The following is a 19,403-nucleotide window of genomic DNA, read 5'->3' on the forward strand; positions in this document are numbered from 1 at the left end:
TGCGTACACAGGCAGTGTGCACACTTACAGGCCTGTACACAATTCTCTCTCCCTTCCCCCCTTTCCACACGTTATCCTGGGAAGGTGTTTCAATAGGTAAGTTCTTGTCACACAAGCGTGAGGACCACAGTTCTGAACCTTAGCAGCACCCACTGGGGAAGTTGGGTGGGCGAGGCGACTGTGATCCCAGCAAGCAGGAGGCAGGGATGAAGGGTGGCTGCTGGAGCAAGCCGACTGGACTAGCCAAACTGGTGACAGGGTCCAAGAAAGAGATCCCGCCTCAGCATATAAGGCAAAGCACCATACGAAAGACAGCCAACATCAACCTCAAGCCTCCATGTGCCCACACATCTATGTGTACATGCATATGTGGACAAGCATGCCCACACACGTGTAAGCACACATACACATGCCAAGACCTGTATCTGCCAACCCTTCGCTTCTGTCTGAAAGCTTGCACAGAGCCTTTGGGTACCATCCCCCAGCACTTCACATTTACATCAGAAGCCAGCACACGTATATGCACGCATACCATACACGTACATCATATGCGTTTGTCATATACCTGCATGTGTACATCCATCACAGAATTAAGACTTTTTGTGCGATTTAGGAAAGGTCCTAGTGCTCAGTTTGTCTTTGAATGGTTGATGCTGTGTTCTCTGCTCCTTCCTCCCTCCCTCTTCTTGTTTGTTTTTGTGTTTGAATTTTGAGACAGGGTCTTTCCAGGTGGACCAGCTGGCCTTGAATTCACAGAAATCCTCCTACTTTTACCGCTCAAGTGCTGGGATTAAGGATTAAGTGGCCAAATGCATTTTTAAAGTTTCTGTACAGATATTTTTGAATGTATGTTCGATTCCACTCATGAAAGATATAATTTACTGTTGAATTGCAACAAAAATCTGCCAGCCTTAACTGTGCTATTTGATGGGTTTTGACAACTATACACTGCCCTATTTCAGGGAAAGACTGTTTCCAACATTCCAGAACGTTCTTTTGAGCCCCTTTGCAGTCTGCCTCCTCACCACCCACTTCTTAACTCCTGGGGTAACTGCCGTTTTGATTTTTATCATCATGGATTTGTGTCATAACAAATGCTTTTATATTCTTTCATTATTCTGAAGTGAGATTTATGGATAATATAATATACCTACATGTAAATTGCTTTAAATCAAGATGATTTCCGTATTATAGTAAAGAAGGAATGCGAAGGTGACGGGTTTTCTGGGGAGGGCAGGGATTGTGGGGCCTCACACATGCTAGGCAAGCACAGTGCCACCAACTCAGGCCTCCAGCACAAGGAGAGAAGTGTACAAAGTTGTCTCCTGACTTTCACAGTCATGACAACATGGTGTGTGCCCCTGCACTTACAAGCTGTGGGACTGTGGGAGTGATTTCTTATTAATAAAAAAAAAAAACTGCCTAGGCCCCTTGATAGGCCAACCCTTAGGTGGGTAGAGTAAACAGAACAGAATGCTGGGAGAAAGAAGCTGAGTCAAGAAATCGCCATGATTCTCCTACCAGACAGACGCAGGTTAAGATCTTCCCTGGTAAGACATCTCATGGTGTTACAGGGATATTAAAAATGGATTAGATCGATATGTAAGAGCTAGCCAATAAGAGGCTTGGAACTAATGGGCCAGGCAATGTTTAAAAGAATACAGTTTCCGTGTAATTATTTCGGGGCATAAGCTAGCCATGCAGGCGGCCGGGTGCCGGGGACGCAGCCTCGCCGCTCCTACTACAACATGGGACAATGGTCTGTACCCTGTCATTTGTATTTTAAATAAACGCTCATTGGCCAGTAGCCAGGCAGGAAGTATAGGCAGAGTATATTCCTCTCTGTCACCCAGACAGAGAGGAAGCCAGACACAGAACAAGCAAGATGCAATTGCCTCGCCAAAAAATACCAAGCTACGTGGCTAACACAGACAAAAATTATGGGCTAATATAAGTTATAAGAGTTAATAAGGGGGGCTGGAGAGATGGCTCAGAGGTTAAGGACACTGACTGTTCTTCCAGGGGTCCTGAGTTCAATTCCCAGCAACCACATGGTAGCTCACAACCATCTGTAATGAGATCTGGTGCCCTCTTCTGGCATGCAAGCATCCATGGCGGCAGAACACTGTATTGTATATGTAATAAATAAAATCTTTAAAAAAAAAAAAAAGAGTTAATAAGGGCTGGGAGGTGGTGGTGCACGCCTTTAATTCCAGCACTTGGGAGGCAGAGGCAGGCGGATCTTTGTGAGTTCGAGTCCAGCCTGGCCTACAAGAGCTAGTTCCAGGACAGGCTCCAAAGCTTCAGAGAAATACTGTCTCAAAAACAACAACAACAACAAAGCCTTAAATTTTGGGGCTAGAGAGGTGGCTCAGTGGTTAAGGGCACTTGCTGTTCTTCCAGAAGACCCTGGTTCTACTTCCAGCACCCATATGGTAGCTCACAACTGTCTGTGACTCCAGTTCCAGGGCATCCACCCTCACATAGACATACATGCCAGCAAAACAGCAATACACATAAAATAAAAACAAATAAGTCATTAAAAAAAAGAGTTAATAAGAAGTCTGAGATAATAGGCCAATCAGTTTATAATCAATGTAGACCTCTGTGTGATTTCTTTGGGACTTAACGACTGCCGGAACAGGGCAGGACAGTAACCTATCAACACACACTCACACACATGCACATGCACACACACACACAGCAGGCGCGTACACACACACACAGCTCACACAACACACTGATAATAACAAATGTTAAAGTTTTAAATAATGAGGGCTGGAGAAATGACTGTGGTTGAGAGCGTTTAGTACTCTTGAGATTCAGTTCCTAGCACTCACATCTGGGGGCTCACAAACCACCTGGAACTCCAGCCCCAGGAGATATGAGGCCTTTCCTGACCTCCTTGGGCACCTGAGTTCACATAGCACACACACTAACAAGTGGGCACACACTTACACATGAAATAAATAGGGCTGGAGAGGTGGCTCAGCAGTCAGGAATACTCGCTGTTCTTCCAGACCACGCAGCTTCAAACCCCAGCACCCGCAGGGTAACTCACAGCCATCTGTAACTCCAGTTTCTAGGGATCGGATCCAGTGCCCCCTCCTGTCCCCCTTGGGTACTGCATGTATGTGGTACATATAAAAGCAGGTAAGACTTTTATACACATAAAATAGAAATAAATAAATCTTTACAAACAGAAGTGTTTGAAATTATTCCTTCCCCAGCTCTGGGAACCAGCTGGAAGGCTTGTTAGTGAAAAATGTCGGTTAAGTCGAAAGCTTTAACAAAAGGCTTCAGACTCTGCAGGGGCAGAGTGCTGTGGGGAGACTCATAAAGCCAGACACAGGGGAGCACCATGGCGTCACGATTCAGGAATCAAAACAGTGACCCTTTTACCCAGTCAGTGAGTTGCTTTGCTGGGGAAAGATTATGATTACACTTACGCAAAGTGTGTGTATGATGGTGTGTGTGTGTGTGTGTGTGTTCACCTGGGTGTCAGAGGACAACTTTAGGGAGTTGGTTCTCTCATTCCACCATGCAGGCTAAGGGATCAAGCTCAAGCTAGCTCGGTCCATCGAACCCAGTGGCAAGTATCTGACGAACCATCTCACCAACCGCCTCACTGGGGATTTTCTAATTGTGCTTGAGCAAAGATGGTTCACTACGGGCTTAGGCGATTATAAAAAAGTTCTTCCTCTAGACCGCAATTGTCGCTCGGTTACTGTAATGAAATCACCAAGGCTGTGTAAAGAAGAAAAGAGTGGCCGGGCGGTGGTGGTGCACGCCTTTAATCCCAGCACTCGGGAGGCAGAGGCAGGCGGATCTCTGTGAGTTCGAGACCAGCCTGGTCTACAGAGCTAGTGCCAGGACAGGCTCCAAAACCACAGAGAAACCCTGTCTCGAAAAACCAAAAAAAAAAAAAAGAAAAGAGTGAACAAAACCACACAGCCTGGTCCTCAGGTGAGGGAGCCCTGCAGGTGGCATAGGGATGGCGGCCACTTCGGCAAGAGAGGAAAAGTGAATTGGGACACTGTAAGGATATGGAAAACTTTAAGAAGCTTTACTTGATTAGGATCTGGTTAAGACACATGCCCTTTGCAACATCATAGGAGTCAGCAGGGGAAAAAAAAAAAAGAACAACAACTGTCCCTAGCAGCTAGCCCCTGTCAACACCCAGCTTTGTGGTAGAGCAGAACTGCTCAGGGGAGGGGGGGGGGCGCAGAAGCAGAAGTAGCCGCTTAAAGGAGGAAGGGGGTATGCAGAAGTAGTTCATACCCTGTACTCAACCAAACTAACTCCCTAGACCCTGAGTAAACCTGGCTTGCGGTTTTTGCCTATATATGTCAACCACAAATTATGAGGAGGTCTCTTCCCTACTGCGCTGCGTCTGCATCGAGTAGTAGTCAAACCCCCAGCCTGGCTGGAGAGCGCGCTGAATAAACCTTGCTTTTGCACTCTGGACTTGACTGGATCACGGTGGTGGTCTCTCTTGGGGGTCTCAACTTGGGCACAAGAGACACAAAAAGCCAGAAGATGGGACGGGCTCACCAGCACCTCGCACATCCTCACCACACTGGACAAATCACAGAATCCGTTAACAAACAGGTTGGGGAGCGGAGGCCGGAGGCGGTGTCCATCCCTGGGATGGGTCTCTAATGAAATCTCCAAAGCGTTGCTTTACAGAACACTCCATTGTTCTTTCCGTGATGCTGGAGGACTGGGAGTGTCCGGCACCTTAAATGCTGGACCGTTGGGCTTTGGAAAGTGGGGAGGGGAGGCAAGAGCGTGAGCTAAGGAAGTCAGAGAGCTTCGTTGCAGCCCACCCCAGCACCACCTATGGCATTTCCTTCATCCCTCAGCCCCTTCCTGCAGGTTCTGGGCCAGGATTCTCCTTTACTGACCCAAGGCGATGCAGGTCATCTATGCCCGGTCACGTGTGTGCTCACGAACTCCTTCGAGCCTTCTCTCTTCCGTCACTTCCTACTTCCGGTTTGAGGGCACTGGGGGACCGCTGCTGGCCTCTGAGGTCCCAGGGTTGTGTTTACCTTAGCCAGGTCAGCTCTCCACAGCCACACCTTCCAGAGACCTGTGCAAAGGCCAAAAAGAGCGGCCGCCTTGGCTGGGGGACACCTGGAACCAGTCACCGGCAGGTGTCTGCAACCCCACGACAACCCTATGAATCAGAGGCCTGGGATCAGCATAGTCCCTGCAGGGTTGGCTTAGGAAACCCCATTATGAACTGGACTCCACCTGGTCCTGCCAGGTTGCCAGGCCAAGTCATTGTCACACCCACTTCCAGCCCAAGAGCCACCTCTTCATCTGACCTACCTGGTACTGGCTGGCTTCTCCCTCCACCGTGGTTCCTCCCTGGTCCTGTTTATCCATCTCCAGCCTGGACTAGCAAGCAGCTCTTCCCCACCCATCCATGGAGAGCCTAGGAACAGCTGTGTGGGGTTACTAGCTCAGCACACTCATGGCCTATATCATCTGGCTCTCAGGACAAGGCAAAGCCCTAGGTGTGGTCCACAAGTCCCCACGTGATCTACCCCTGTCATCTCTCTGACCCAGTGACTTCCACCTGCCCCCTACTCACCAATTAATACCCCGTGACTGCCTAAGGCTGGGGTTCCCAGCCTCCCTAAAGCTGCAATCCTTTAGTACAGCTCCTCATGTTGTGGTGACCTCCAACCATAAAATTATTTTTGTTGCTATTTCATAACTAATTTTGCTGCTGTTGTGAGTCATATTATAAATATCTGATATGCAGGATATCTGATATGCCACCCTTGAAGAGACTGCAACCCAGAGACTGAGAAATGCTGACCTAAGGTATATTGTATGGCAAGCACAGGGAGTTTGCTCTATGAGTCCTCAAGGGAGGGAACACTCTCCTGAGGACTCAGCACTGTGCCCTCCTTCCCTCCCTGAGTCCCACTCTGGCCCGGAGATGTGGAGATGTAACTCATTTGGTACACTGCTTGCCTAGCATGCCTGAAGTCCTGGGTTGTTACCTATAAACCTCATAAACCAGGAGTGGAGGTGCACTCATGGGATCCCAGAGCAGGAGACGTGAAGACGGGACACGCGGGAGCTCATGGCCATCTGGGGTACCTGAGACCCCTACTTGGCTTCCTATTGCTGATAGACGCCAGGACCAGAAACAGCCTGGGGAGGAAGGTGCTTTGCTGTGGTTGTGATCTGTGAGTCTACTCCTAAATAAATAACTCAGTTCTGAGCTGGTGTGGGATTTCTTCCATGTCCCCATAGTAGGCCAGCATTGAGGGAAGTCAAAGCGGGAACTCAGGCAGGCGCTTACTGGCTTGCGCTTACTGGCTTGCTCTCCCGGGCTTGCTCAGCCTAGGACCACCTGTCCAGGGGTGGTACCACCCACGGCAGGCTGAGCACTATCATCAGTCACGAAAACGTTCCCACAGACTTGCCTGCAGGCTAGTCTGATGCAAACAGTTCTTCACTGAGCTTCCTCCTTCCCCATGGACTCTAGTTTAGGTCAAGTTGTTGAAAACTGACCAGTTCGGGTCTGCGTTAAAGTCGCCTCCTCCATCGGGCTTTCCCTAAGCACTGTCCTCAGTTTACCTTCTCACCACCTCTCCCATTCTAACACTTACTTTCTTTTTGTTTTTAAGATGTATCCATTTTTATTCTATGCCCATGAGTGTTTTGTCTGCACGTGTGTAAATGTGCCACGTGTGCAGTGCCCAAGGAGGCCTGAAGACGCCTCAGGTCCTCTGGAGCTGGAGTTGCAGGTGCTTGGGAGCCACCATGTGGCTACTGGGAACCAAACCCTGGTCTTCTACAAGAGCAGCCAGGGCTCTTAATTGCTCTCCATCCTCAATTTTAAATTATTGTCTAGTTTTGAAACAAAAACTTACTATGTAGTCTTGGCTGACGTGGAATTCCCTAAGTAGACCAGGTTGGCTTTGAACTCATACAGCATGGCCGGCCTCTACCTCCTGAGTGCTGGGATTAATATCTCTCTCTCTCTCTCTCTCTCTCTCTCTCTCTCTCTCTCTCTCTCTCACAGGATCTCATTATGTATCCCAGGCTGACCTGGAACTTGAGATTCTCTGCCCCCAGTGGCCTCCTCTGGCATGTAAGGGGAGTGCATGTGTGCGTGCGTGTATGCATGCACATGTGTGCGTACACACTTGTGTGTGTACATGTGTGCACGCTCGTGTGTGTGCATGTGTGTGTGTGCGTGTGTGCATTCATCCTATCAGATCTGTTCGTCCAGAGAGCTCGAATACAGGGAGGACCCCAAGTTTGAGGTCACCCTGAGTTGCAGACTAAGCTCTCCATCTAAAAACCCCACGAACAAGTGCTGGGGAGCTGGGGAGCTGACAGCTGGAGCTTGATCCCCAAAACCCACAAGGTGAAAGGAGAGAGACTCTGCAGGCCTCTCGCTGCAGGCACGTGCCATGGTAGGAGCACTGGTGAGTCACAGCCTGCAGAAACACAGCAGCTGCTGCATTGTCACCGCGGCCACCTGTCAATTACATTCCATAAGGGTTGTTTTGGTGTGTGCGGCTCGAATTGGACCCCAGGGCCTCTTGCATGCCAAACAGGTGTTCTACCACTGAGCCACACCCCAGCCCCTCACTGGGGGATTCTAGGTAAGTGCCCTAGAGCTGAGCCACACCCCAGCCCCTCACTGGGGCATTCTAGGTAAGTGCCCTAGAGCTGAGCCACACCCTATCCCATAGTTTCATTGTCACCAAGGACAGTAGCCACTGCTTTCTTCTTTTGTGTGTGTGTGTGTTCACTGAGTCTCCAGAGGCTTCTCTTTTCTCCAGAGTGTCTCTTTTGGAGACAGGGATGTTGCTATGGAGCCCAGGCTGGCCTCTAACTCATAGCAATCCACTTGCTTCAGCCTGCAAGCACTAGAAATTACAGGCATAGGTTAACACACAGGGTCCTGAGGCTTCTTGCAATGGAAGAGGCTCCTGAATCAGGGAGCAAACACTCTGAGGGTCCCTCATGCAGTCAGTGGATTGAGTATTGGAGAGTGAACATCAGTGGGGTACGGTGTTACAGTACATGAGAGAGCGCCGTAGGAGTGCCGCACATTGACCCCCCAATCCTCAGTATGGAGCACTGTGCATCTGAGAGCACGGGGGCCTCCCCCAGCCCTAAGCATGGCTGGTCCAGGAGCCAGGCAACTGGCCCAGTTCTAACCCATGGGATACACCAGGATGCATCCTGCAGGTTCCAGGCAGTGCATGGTTTGGAGGGAGCCCAGTGAGCCTGCACCCTGTGGAAGAAGGCAGTGCCGGGACACCTGGGCAGTGTGGCTACCACACCCTCAATTCTTCTTCTTCTTCTTCTTCTTCTTCTTCTTCTTCTTCTTCTTCTTCTTCTTCTTCTTCTTCTTCTTCTTCTTCTTCTTCTTCTTCTTCTTCTTCTTCTTCTTCTTCTTCTTCTTCTTCTTCTTCTTCTTCTTCTTCTTCTGGGATTAAACGCGTGCGCCATCACCGCCCGGCTTAGCCGAGGCTTTCTTAAGTCTCACTATGTAGCCCAGGCTTTCTTTGGACTCTCTATGTAGCCTATGTTGGTCTTGAACTTGCATTGCTTCTGCCTCCATCTCCCAAAGGCTTGGTAAAGAAAATACAGGGCTTCGTCATGTGGACAGGGACTTTGGCTCTTTCTTTCTATTAGTCTATTTTACATTGCTGTCACAAGGCACCTGAGAGTATGTGTCTTATAGAGAAAATGGGTCTGAAGAAATGACTCAGTGAGTTAACACAGTGGGGACTTCCGTCCAAATCTCCAGAGTCTGCAATCCCGACACATGAGAGGCAGAAGTAAGTGGTCAGGTAAGAGGTCAGGTAAGAGGTCAGGTAAAAGGTTAGGTCATTCCTGACTACGCAGAAAGTCTTGTGTCACTCTGGGATACCCGAGCCCTAGCTCTAAAACAAACTGGAGACAGCGGTGCACAACTTTAATCCCAGCAGTGGACCTCTGTGAGTTCAAGGCTAGCCTAATCTGCACTGGAAGTTCCAGCCTGGCCAGAGCTGCACAGTGAGATGCTGCTACAGAACAAACAAATAGACAAAAACTGAAACAAAACAAAATGTCACAATAGCCCATAGGCTTATCTCTCTGGTCTAGAAAAATATAATTTTGTATGACCTTAGGAGTGTGTGTGTGTGTGTGTGTGTGAGAGAGAGAGAGAGAGAGAGAGAGAGAGAGAGAGAGAGAGAGGTGGCACTCCTTTTGTTTTTGTTTTGATTTTTGTTTTTCAAAGCAGGGTTTCACTGTGTAGCTCTGCCTGTCCTGGAACTCCCTCTGTAGACCAGGCTGGCCTTGAACTCACAGAGATCTTCAAGCTCTGACTCCCAAGTGCTGGGATTAACGTGTGCACCACCACCACCCGGCTAACAAATATGTTTTTTAAGAAAGGAGGGAGAGAGGGAAGAAACGGTAAACTGAAGGGAGTGTTTTCCTGAGGTCTGTGAGCTAACCTAAAATATTAATGGAACCCAAGAACGGGGCTTTGCAGCCTCAACTCACAGCCAGTTCATCGGAAGCCCTCACTGCCCCGGGGCTCGCGATGGGCATCTGTGGCAGTGGGCAGTCTTGGGTCCCTAAGGTTGGGACTGAACTGATTCAGGCGCTGGCGGAAGACTCACGTGCCATGTGGGAGATTACCGTCACATTGAGATCTGGACTGAGTATGTGGACATTTGTGTCTTCTGATGGGGAACGGGAACACAGAAAAAGAGGCAGGGCTGGGGCTGGGGCTCTGTTGGGAGAGCGCTTGTCTAGCATGCGCCAAGCCCTGGGCACCATCAGCAGGGCCTGGTGGCACAATGAGTCCCAGGTCAGCCAGGACAGCAGAGCGGGCCTCCAAGTCCAAAGAAAGAGCACCTCTGTCCTGCCTGTCTGCCTTGCTCTGTTGTGTCTGGCTTATCTCCTTAACCTTAATTGCCTAAACTCTTTGCGAATTGTGTTTGGCAAATCTTCTCCCATCTTGTGGCTTGCGGAGTATTGATTTACCATGCGCTGTGGGCAGACATTGGCTTGGTCGTTTCAGCCTGTGAAAACAAAGCCAGCAGCGGCTGTCCTGGAATCTTGATGTGCACGTACGCACACGCACGTTTCCCAGAGACTGCAAGGACAACCGCCGGTCACCACGCTCAGCTGCAGTTGGGAGCTGCCTGACGACTTTGCCAGCCAGCAGCTCCATCCTCCACGTCAGAGGAGTGTCTCACCCGTGGCATCAACAGTAAGAGATGCTTGTTTGTTTGGACATCTGCAGCGTGTGTAATAGTTTCAATTTGTGTTTTCCGAGTGGTTAAGGAGAACAATCACCTTTCCATGTGTTTATTGGAATTGTCAAATCAAATTTACAGGTGGCTGTTGGTTGGGCTCCACCTCCTTCATCAGGACCAACAGACCAAACCAACATCATCCCTGTGCCGAAACATGAGTTCAACTTGTTTACTCAAGGAATCAGGAGAGAGAATGGCTGCCTTCCCAGACAGGCCAGATTCTGTGGGCACAGAGGACATCTCTCATTACACACACACACATACACACACACACAATGTTTTTAATTGTGTGAGAGTGTGTATGTGGTATATGTGAATGTGCATGCATGTGTGTGTATAAGTGTGTGTGAGAGAATGTTTGTGTATGTGAATGTGTCTATATGTGAGAGTATATATGTGTGTTTGTGTGTAGATGAGTGTATGTATGTGAATATGTGTTTGTGTGTGTGAGTGTGTATGTGACTGCTCCTACATGTGAGTGTGAATGCATGTGTCTATATAAGTGTGTGTGCAAAAGAGAATGTGTGTATGTGAATGTGTGTCTGTGTGTGTAGGTGAGTGTGTGTGTGTCTGTGTATATGTGAGCGTGTGTGTGAATGTGTGCTGTGTGTGTAGGTGAGTGTGTGTGTGTCTGTGTATATGTGAGCGTGTGTGTGAATGTGTGCTGTGTGTGTATGAGTAATCCTGCATGTGAGTGTGTGTGCATGTATGTATGTGTGTATATGAGGAAGAACGTATGTGTGTGACTGTGTGTGACTGTGTGTGTGTGTGTGTGTGTGTGTGTGTGTGTGTGTGTGTATGCCCACGGAGGCTGGAAGAGGGCATCAGACCCTCTGGAGACAGTTATATGAGGTTGTGAGCTGCCTGGTACGGCTGGGTTCTGGACTCATGATCCTCTTAACCACTGAGCCGTCTGTTTAGCCCTGGTTTTGTGTTTGTTTGGAAAGTGGCTGTGAACTTTGAACCCATCAACCCTCCCTCCCCCGCCCCGGACAGGGTTTCTCTGTAAACCTGGCTGTACTGGAACTCACTCTGTAGACCAGGCAAGCCCTAAACTCACAGAGATTTGCCTGCCTCTGCCTCCTAAACCCTGGGATTAAAGGCGTGCACCACCACCGCCCAGCTCCCATCAATCTTTGTGTGCATGCCTGGAGGCCAGAAGAGGGCGCCAGACCTCTTTACAGATGGTTGTGAGCCACCATGTGGTGGAGGCCAGAAGAGGGCGCCAGACCTCTTTACAGATGGTTGTGAGCCACCATGTGGTTGCTGGGAATTGAACTCAGAACCTTTGGAAGAGCAGGCAATGCTCTTAACCTCTGAGCCATCTCTCCAGCTCCCCATAATTTCTATTTTTTTATGTAGTTTGTATTATGTTTATTTATTCCTTAGTGTGTGGGTGTAGAGGGCGTTGTATGTATGGGCACATGTATGTCACAGCACACCTGTGGAGGTCATAGGATAACTTTTGGCTGTTGGTTCTCCCCTTCTACTGTGTGAGCACCTGTGGATCCCGGGAATCAGACTGAGGTCCTCGGACGTGGCTGCAGCCCCTTTACCCGATGAGCCATCTGGCTACGTCAGTTCATTTTTTGTTCCGTTGTTTCTCCTCAGCCCTTTCACGCCTATAAAGCCAATCTCCTCGGCTCAGCTCATGAGAACACTCATTCTGCCCAGTGCTAGAACTTCCAGTGAAAGTCAATTAAATTATAAATTCTGTTTGTTGTTTGCAGTAGTGAAGATGGAACCAAGGAACTTCAGGAACCTGATCCTACAGGAATAAGAGTCCCAAATGGTGAGATGTGGAAGGGAAGGACCAGGGATGAGAAAATCGACGAGACAGTGCATCACAGATCAATCATACAGTTGATACATTCTGATAACCACAGCCCAAGAGAAGAGTCAGGTTTCCAGGATTCAAAATTGGAGTTCCCCTAAGGGCCTGGCACTGGGCCATTAATGGCCTTGCTACTCTTGGTTTCCTTCTCCAAACATAGGAGCCTCAGGAAAAGCTTTGCATCAGCCTGGCTCCCAACACTCCAGCATTCTTGGCAAGCTTTCTGCCACTAAGCCACGCCCCAGCCCCTCACTGGGGATTCTAGGCAGGGGCTCTACCTCTGAGTTATATCCCCAGTCCTTAAGGCTAAATTTGCTGTAATTTTATTTTCCTAGGTCATGTGTGGTTTGTTATATTTATTTTATTTTTTTAAAGATTTTATCTTTATTTTTAATTATGTGTCTATATCTCTGTGTGTAGGTACATGCATGTAAGTACAATTGCCTTCGGAGGCCAGTAGATGACATCAGAACCCTTGGGACTGGGGTTACAAGCAGATGTGAGCCACCTGATATGGGCGCTGGAAACAGAGCAGGAAATGCTGTTAACCACTGAGCGTCTCCCACCCTTTAATCACTCAAATGTTCCATCCTCCTGTCTCTGCCCTCCAAGTGCCAGGATTAACAGACAAGAAATCACAATCTCCATCTTGAAATATTGGTGTATTTATCTATATTTCCATCAATGCCCCACTTGGTTGCTTTTATTTTTATTTTATGTATATGGGTGTTTTGTCTGCATATATAAATGTGTACACACACATGCCTGGTGCCTATGGAATCCAGAAGAGGGCACCAAATCCCCTGGAACTGGGGTTGTAGACGCTTGTGAGCTGCCATGTGGATGCTGGGAACTGAACGAACCCAGGTCCTCTGAAAGAGCAACCAGTGCTCTTAACCACTGAGCCTTGCACACTGGGTTATTTTGTAACAACTCAGACATGCCACTTTCTCCCAAAATACTTCCATATACATTTTAAGGAAATGGTCTCCCTTTTTAAAAAACAACCACAAAACCACTGCCACACTTGAGGAATTACTGGTGTGTCTTAGGGTTTCTATCACTGTGAAGTGACACCATGACCACGGCAACCCTCATGAGGAAAACATTTGATTGGCATGACTTGCTTGCAGTTTCAGAGGTTCAGTCCATTATCATAATGATGGGGAACATGGCAGTGTGCAGGCAGATGTGCTGGAGCTGAGAATGCTAATTCGTGCAGGCAACAGGAAGTTGACAGTTACACTGAGGGAAGCTTGAGCAAAAGAGACCTCAAGGCCCGCCCCTACAGTGACACATTTCCGCCAACAAGGCCGCACCTCCTAATAGTGCCACTCCCTTTGGGGGCCATTTTCTTTCAAAACACCACACTGGTGTCTTGTAATCTATAGTTACTGTTTAGTGAGTTCTCAGAAAGGATGGTTACAGTAGATGGGTACTGTTGGTTATGGTGTGCCCACTATTTCGAGGAGACCAGATTCCTATGGGCTATGGATAGAAGGGTTCCTCTGGGAGGCCTCCCTGCTGTCCTTGCTTCTTTGACGTTCCCAGTCCTTACTTCAAAAGCCACTCTGTGAGTTCAAGGCCAGCCTGGTCTACAAGAGCTAGTTCCAGGACAGGCTCCAAAACCAGAGAAACCCTGTCTCGAAAAAAAAACAACAACAACAAAAAACAAAACAAAACAAAAAAAAACAAAAACAAAAAAAAGCCACTCTGGGTAGCTGTTATTATTACTGTCATTGTTGATTATTGCAGTGTTGAGAGGGTGTAGTGATGAAGTGAGCAGGCCTGCTTTTCGTCCCACCTGGCTCCCACACAGCTAGCTTTACACCCAAAATAACAACACACAAATTGTATGCATTTAAACACTGCCTGGCCCATTAGCTCTAGCCTCTTACTGGCTAACTCTCACATCTTAATTAACCCATTTCTAATAAATCTGTGTATCACCACTTTGGTGTGGCTTACCGGCATGAGTCTAACCACCATCAGTCTTGGGTAGGATAAGCATGGCATATACCTGACTCTGCTTTCTTCCTCCCAGAATTCTGTTCTGTCTACTCCACTCACCTAAGGGCTGGCCTATCAAAAAGCCAAGGCAGATTCTTTATTGACCAATGAAAGTAACACATAGACAGAAGACCCTCCTACAGCAAGAGGGGAAACCACAACCTTCAGCACATTAGGCAACGCTCTACCACTGAGGAATCCTTCGGCCCCTGGGTCAATCTCTAAGGCTTGTCTTGGGCCATGGAGATGGTTCCACATGTAAAGTCATTTGCTAACAAATCTGATGTGACCTGAATTCCTTCCCTGGGGCCTCCACATGGTGGAAGGAGAGAACTGAGTCCTCAAACACTATCCCCTAACCTCTGTGCACACATCAAGGTAGTTTTGGAGTATTCTTGCCCATGTACACATGGTGTAGGAGAGTCTTCTGTCTAGGTGTTACTTCCATTGGTTAAATAAAGAGACGGCCTTGGCCTTTTTAATAGGGCAGAAAATTAGGTGGGCAGAGTAGATAGAACAGAATTCTGGGAGGAAGAAGGCAGTGTGGCAGACACCATGACTCTCCTCTCAGAGATGGACACTGGTTAGACTCATGCCGGTAAGCCACAGTCTAGTGGAGATAAACATTAATAGAGATGGGTTAAACTAATATGTGAGTTAGCCAGTAAGAGGCTAGAGATAATGGGCTAGGCAGTGTTTAAGTGAATACAGTTTCCGTGTGATTATTTTGGGCATAAGCTAGCCAGGCAGGACGGAACAAGGGGCTGGTGCTCATAATACAACATACACACACACACACACACACACACACACACACACACACACAGGAACTTACAAGTGAATAAGCTAAGTTGTGGTGATGCACACACACACATCCCAGTACTGGGGAGACAGGCAAATCTCTTTGAGTTTGAGGCTAGCCTATTCTACATAGTGAGTTCCAGATCAGCCAGGCAATATAGTGAATCTCTGCCTCAGAAAATCTAAATAAATAAGTAAAGCCAATCTTAGATTTATTTTTTTTAAAGATGTGGTGTGTCTTGCTATGTAGCGCAGACTGACGTTTAATTCTTATGGTTCAATTCTTTATATAATTACAGGTCACCTCTCCTCCTCCTCCTCCTCCTCCTCCTCCTCCTCCTCCTCCTCCTCCTCCTCCTCCTCCTCCTCTTCTTCTTCTTCTTCTTCTTCTTCTTCTTCTTCTTCTTCTTCGACAGGGTTTCTCTCTGTAGCTTTGGAGCCTATCCTGGAACCTGCTCTTATAGACCAGACTGGCCTTGAACTCACGGGGATCCACCTGCCTCTGCCTCTCAAATGCTGGGATTAAAGGTGTGCACCACCATGGCTCCCCCCATTGTTGGGTTCTAATGTTTTCCTCGGGGGAGGAGGAAAGGCACGGCATCTATGACCACAGACGCCAGAAGCCAGCTAGAAGGCTTACACCAGACTCGTCTATTTAACCGCAAGGAAAACTTATTCACCCTCCCAGCACCCAGGCATTCTGGTCCTTTAATGTTCGTCTCTCATTGGTTAGGCACGATCAGGACCTCCGACAGCTCCAGGCAGACTCCAGGTTGGCCCTAACTTCCTACATATCCACCCTTTATCATTTATTACATAGGGCGCTCAGAGGGGACCAGAGTCTTTGCTCAGGCCTTGTTGACCCCGCCTCAGGAGGGCTCAGCAACTGGATTGTGCCTGTCTTAGGTTGGCCTGCCAAACAAGCTCTTAGCCGTCTTTGACTACTAACCCTCGAAGAGCATTCATTCCTGGAGAGCTGCCAGGGTATGTGAGGGGGTACTAGGCACGCATAACCTCCTGTGGAGGAGCAGGAAGGATACCTAGAGTCACCTTAGGTGCTGGTTACTGGTGTTGGATCTGCTGCATGAGACATTTAAGGAGACTAAGAGTTAACAAAACCACCCCACCAATTAATACGTACGTGAACATCCAGGAGAGATCCAATAGCATTTTATACTCCCTTACTTTTTAAAATAGGGTCTGGGGTTGGAGAAATGGATCCGCAGTTAAGGGAACTCACTGCTCTTGCAGAGGACCTGGGCTTGGTTCCCAGCACCCACATGATAGGTCATAACTGCCTGTAGTTCCAAGGGCTCTGCTGCCCTCTTATGGCCTCTGCAGGTACTGCATGTACATGGTAAAGGAACTATATACATAATATAAAAATAAATAAATTTTTAAAGATGGGATTTTACTTAGTTTGGGGTTGCCTCTAACTTCTTAGGTAGCCAAAGATTATCCTAACTTCTGATCCTCGTGCCTCCACTTCCAAATATGGTGGGAATGGACCTGTTCCACCATACTGTGTGTCTGTCATGCTGGGCATGGGACCCAGGGCTCCCTGCATGGTAGGCTAGCCTCTACCACCCGAGTCACATCCCCACCCAGATTTGAGTCTTTCTGAGACTAGGTCTCCCTCTGTAAGCAAGTCTGGCTCTAACACAAGGCGATCCTCCTGCTCAGCAACAGGAGTGCTAGGATTGCAGAGGATCCAACCACATCTCCTCCCTGCCCTTTGAGAGCAGAAAAAGGTTTCTAGCTACTGTTACCTGATCCCTGTCTCTCTGTCTCTGTCTCTCTCTGTTTCTCGCTCACACACACACACACTACACACACTACACACTCTTACCAACAGTGGGCCTGAGGGAAGAGAGTGGGAATCACGTAGAACTTCTAATGCCCGTGGAATTATTTGTGCAGTCCACTTCCCGGCCATCAGGGCAGCAGATAGTCTCTCTCTCTGTGAACCTGACTGGCCAAGCATCCACCAACTTCTTGTTCACACCTCCTGGAAAGAGAGGGTGCCGGGACCTGGATTATCACCTCTCTGCTGCTGTGATAAAACACCATGACCCAAGGCCACTTACTGAAGAAAGGGTCTCTTTGGGCTTATGGTTCCTCAGGAACAGTTGAGAGTTCACATCTCTAACCATGAGTAGGAAGCAGAAAAAGCAAACTGGAAATGGCGTCAATCTTAAAATCTCAAATATTGTCTCCAGTGACAAACTCCCTCCGACAAAGCCACAGCTCCTAAATGTCCCACTAACTGTGGACCAAGCATTCAAATACATAAGCCCAGTAGGGAACTCCTGTTCAGACTTCTGTACATCACTACTTCACATCCTAGCATCCTTATCTCTCGAGGCAGTCAGAGATAAGGGCCCTGGTTGTTCACACACACACACACACACACACACACACACACACACAGAGGCTGACTGCAAGCTGTACAGTGTGCTCCAGCTTCCCAACCTTTGTGAGCTGTCACCCCTGCTGGGGTGACTTTTGATGATGCAACTGTCTTGAGTCATTTCTACTCCTGAAAGTAACCCTAATAAAACTCACTGATTCACCAGGTTAGGCTTCGTTGGTATCCTGTTCTGTTTGGTCTGTCGTCAGCTCTCTATCTGGGGTGGGTAGATTTTGTTGATCTCTCCCCAGGAACAGTGTTGTGACAGGCCCCCACGGCTGACTCCATGATGAAAGTACCACTTAGGCTGTAAGACTCAGCAAGTCGACAGCCTAGTCCATCAAGTCCATAGTGCTGGGAAAGTCTCCAAATGCATTAGCCTTGCTTTTGGGCGTCTGTGGTTCTGCTTCTGGCTAGCTGTTCTTGTTAACTGAAGTCTGTCAACCCAGAACATGGATTTGTGCTTAAAAGCTCATTCTGGGAAAGGCTCCGGGCTACACTGTGATCCCCAAAGCCCAGCATAGCTGCCTGTCAACAAATAAAGGCTTTCTATTGACTTAAACTTATGTCAAAGTAGTCTTCTCCGGTGGACACTCCACAATAGTGTCACCCAACAGTTATAGCCCCAGCCCTCCTTTGCTTGATAAACTTGCACTTTACTCCATTGTGGTTCCTTCTGAAATTTTTTTCTGGGACACAATCAAGAATTCCAGGTCCACTGAGTAGTTCTTGACCATTCACACCATGGCTGACACAGGCCTTTCACGGACACTGCCGATACTGCCAAGAGCCCTCTGTGGCACACTTCCCACGTTCGGATTCTCTGAGTTGAAAGATTAGTCTTATCTTCTGTCAATGCGGCAGAATACCCAAGGCTAATATTTTATAAAGAAAAAATTTTGGGGGCTGTGTGAGGGTGGCAGATCCCCTGGAACCAGAAGTACAATCAGTCAGGAGCTGCCAGAAAGCATTTTTTTTTTTATTGTTGTTTTGTTTTTCAGAGACAAGGCTTCTCTGTGTAGATTTGGCTGCCCTGGAACTCACTCTTTTTTTTTGTTTGTTTGTTTTTTGTTTGTTTGTTTGTTTGTTTTTGAGACAGGGTTTCTCTGTGGTTTTTTCGGAGCCTGTCCTGGAACTAGCTTTTGTAGACCAGGCTGGTCTTGAACTCACAGAGATTCGCCTGCCTCTGTCTCCTGAGTGCTGGGATTAAGATCTACATAACCACCATCAACCAGAGACAAGTTTTAAGCAAAGAACCAAACCAGAAAAGCACACTAATTTCCTTGGTGTGGGAGATTTGTCTGTATTCTGTCAATCATGTTTTAAATAAACGCTGATTGGCCAGGCAGGAAGTATAGGCTGGAGAACCAGACAGGAAGGAGAAATGATGTAATGAGAACAGGAGAATTCTGGGAAGAAAGAAGCTGATTCCTCTCACTCTTGCCCAGACCAACGAAGCAGCAGGATGTGATCTGTCCCACTAAAAAAGGTACTGAGCCACATGGCTAACATAGATCAGAAAAATGGGTTAATCAAGATGTGAGAGTTAGCCAGTGAGAGGCTAGAGCTAATGGGCCAATCAGATTATACTTTATGGAGACCTATGTGTGATTTCCTTTGGGGCATGCCGGCTGTGGGGTACTGGGCGGGACAGAAACCCAAAGAAGCAGGCCCCCTCATGTTACACTTGTTCCTCGTGTAAAGGCCATGCAAAGTGCTCCAGTCAGGGAAGGGAGTGTTCCCACGTGAAATCATTGCCACTTGGGAGTTCCTGCCCCTAGAGCCCCAAGCAATCTTGAGATTCTCTCAGCCAATTCAATGATTTAAGGGAGAAATCTAAAACTGTCCTGCTATGGTGACCAAGAACATGAAAATTGACTTGGGTCCAAACTCTTGACACATAGGCAAAAGCCAGGAATTGAATCTTTGAAGTTGAGGTTTACTCAAAGAGCTGACAATCTGAGGATAAATTCAGAACAAATCATTAGTAATGTGTAATGTGCTGGGCTGTTTGTGATGGATGTGCACACATCCCTTCCTACAGAATGAAGAA

Source organism: Alexandromys fortis, unplaced genomic scaffold, assembly GCF_014885135.2.
Source record: "Alexandromys fortis isolate MF-2015 unplaced genomic scaffold, M_Fortis_MF-2015_v1.1 scaffold_140, whole genome shotgun sequence".
NCBI lineage: Eukaryota > Metazoa > Chordata > Mammalia > Rodentia > Cricetidae > Alexandromys > Alexandromys fortis.